We start from the raw sequence: 2,910 nt of genomic DNA, 5'->3' as shown, positions 1-2,910 counted from the left end.
AAGGGTACCAGAGCACCTCCCAACCAAGACCAAGGCAGTACTGATATGAGTAAACAGCACTACTATTAATGAAGAGATTTAATAATTAGGTCATTCATTATCACACATTACAAAACATGCATTGTATAAAAGCATTGTAGAACAGGCAAATTAATGGGATTAAAGGACAGATACAATCAGCAAGAAACAAACAATTACAAAAACAAAAAGCACTTTTCAAATCTACTACTGCAATACCAGGTAAATGCGTGGAGTGAAGAGAGCAAGCTCTATTTCCATCTCCCTGTTCCAAATCCATTTAATACATGGTCCCCAGATAGGGGACGTATCAGATATTAAACTGATTAGAACAGATTTTTTTATTTTTATTGAAAAAGCTTTATTGACAATCAATTGTCATCATACAAACATTACTGCAACGAAGCGCAAGCCATGAAGCAGTAAATAATAAATAATAACAGTCACCAAACAACATGACAGTATAATAAACAGTACAGTCTAACCTATGCTATACATCACACCACATGGTACACTAACATTATTGCTTTAACTAAAACCAAACAACAAAGCATTACAGACAAGTTATGTGGTGGGGGAGTGGGTAGGAGGGGATAGGGGGGGATCACAGGCCCGAAGCTTTATTGAAAGACAACACACAAGAAGGGAGAGTGGGGGGAAGGGGAGTATCAGTCCTCTTCCTCATCGACGTCCGGGCTGTCCCAGGTGGAATAGACTCTGAACAGGCTGTGGATCAGCCTGCGGCAGTCCTGGACGGACACACTCTATCTCCGCAAAATTAGACGATTCCTGGCAAACCGTATAGCGTCCTTAAAACAGTTCATTAGGCGCCAGGCCTCCTGGATTGCTCCATCCGTGTTACTCCCAGGAAATAGTCCATAAAGTACCGAGCGCTACGTCATTCTGTTCCTGGGAACTGAGTCCTTGAGTTCGTGTTCCAAGGCTTTCAACAGACCCTGTGCAAAGGGGCACTGCCAGAAAGTGTGTTTCCTCCGTGAAAGGGCATCTGGGGCAGTACTGGGTCTTGCACACGTTGCGGGCATTCATGAATGACCTAAGAGGCAGTCCTCCCTGCATGGCCATCCATGAAATGTCCTTGTGCCCATTGGTCAACCTGCCAGATGACATGTTAGTCCAAACAGTCTCCAACGTGTCGGCATGAAGCCCTGGAACAGACCCTGGCAAGTCCTTTGCTCTGATGTGCTTGTGGATCGTCTTAGCTTTCCACAAGTCAGGCTTAAGACCCTCCAGTTGACGCTCCCTCACAAACCGGACAACATCTCCATAGAACCAGGGAGCGTGCCAGTTGGAAGGGAAGGAGCTGTCCCACTTGTCCCTGCCAAAACCTCGCCAGAGGGGAAGGAGGAAGTAGCGGGACATGAACTTGCCCGCAGAGCCGTTTGCTGTCCTCAGAGTCCTACGAACACAGTCACATACAAAAGCGATCCGCAGCAGAGTGGGAATGTCGGGTATACCCTTCCCACCTTTGCGGGGCTCCTTGTACATAACAGTCCGCTTTACTCTGTCCATTTTCGAGCCCCAGATGAAGCGAAACACAGTCCTGGTAATGGCCCTCGAGACCGTGGCAAGAGGGGGCCATGCCTGTGCAGTGTATTGTAGCACAGGCAAGACTTCGTTACGCAGGACCATTGCTTTGTCCTCAATAGTGAGTTGTCTGAGGCTCCACCCTGGCTTTATTGACAATCAATCGTCATCATACAAACATTACTGCGACGCAGCGCAAGCCATGAAGCAGCAAATAATAAATAATAACAGTCATCAAACATAACATGACAGTATAATACACAGTACAGGCTAGCCTATGCTATACATTACACCACATGCTACACTAACATTCTTGCATTCACTAAAGCCAAACAACAAAGCATTACAGACAAGTGATGGGGTCTCCACCCTGGCTTTATTGACAATCAATCGTCATCATACAAACATTACTGCGACGCAGCGCAAGCCATGAAGCAGCAAATAATAAATAATAACAGTCGTCAAACATAACATGACAGTATAATACACAGTACAGGCTAGCCTATGCTATACATTACACCACATGCTACACTAACATTCTTGCATTCACTAAAGCCAAACAACAAAGCATTACAGACAAGTGATGGGATAGGGGAGTGGGTATGAGGGGATAGGGAAGGGGGATATCACAGGCCCGAAGCTTTATTGAAAGACAACACACAAGAAGGGAGAGTGGGGGGAAGGGGAGTATCAGTCCTCTTCCTCATCGACGTCCGGGCTGTCCCAGGTGGAATAGTCTCTGAGCAGGCTGTGGATCAGCCTGCGGCAGTCCTGGACGGACACACTCTCTCTCCGCAAAATCAGACGGTTCCTGGCAAACCATATAGCGTCCTTAAAGCAATTCATAAGGCGCCAGGCTTCCTGGATTGCTCCATCCGTGGTATTCCCAGGAAATAGTACATAAAGTACCGAGCGGTACGACAGTCTGTTCCTGGGGACTGAGTCCTTGAGTCCTTGGGGTCTCCACCCTGGCAATATACCTGATCTGAGCCAAAAGGCTGAGAAGCGATAACCCCAAAGTGGCGCGCATTGGCAAAGCCTGGGCAACACTGCTGTTCACCCCTTGCAGCAACTGAGCCTACTTCTAGGCACCTCCATGGGGGCCCTGCCAGCTCACACACTCACACAGGCAGCCAGCCAGGCTGGAGGGGAAAAAGGCCAGAGAGGAAGCTAGACATGCTTTGCTTCTTTTGCTTGCACCACAATGCTGTGCAGGAAGCATAGGAATCTACATAAAAACGCCTTCCTGGTAACGCCCCAATGGCCTCCTGCAGTGCAGACAAACGGTAGGCAGCAAGTGCATGCCCACAGCCACCCCTTCTCCCTTCACGGCTTGGATCACCAGCA

At 47.9% G+C, this 2,910-nt stretch overlaps 1 pseudogene; it reads right to left on the bottom strand.

Moving 5' to 3' along the window:
- Nucleotides 1-202: 202 nt before the first annotated feature.
- On the bottom strand, nucleotides 203-381 carry LOC142654461 (U2 spliceosomal RNA; annotated as a pseudogene).
- Between the last annotated feature and the right edge of the window lie 2,529 nt (nucleotides 382-2,910).

This window comes from Rhinoderma darwinii, chromosome 5 (assembly GCF_050947455.1).
Source record: "Rhinoderma darwinii isolate aRhiDar2 chromosome 5, aRhiDar2.hap1, whole genome shotgun sequence".
Taxonomy (NCBI): Eukaryota; Metazoa; Chordata; class Amphibia; order Anura; family Rhinodermatidae; genus Rhinoderma; species Rhinoderma darwinii.
The sequence above is the reverse complement of the archived record's forward strand: the minus strand, read 5'-3'. Positions and strand labels throughout refer to the sequence as shown.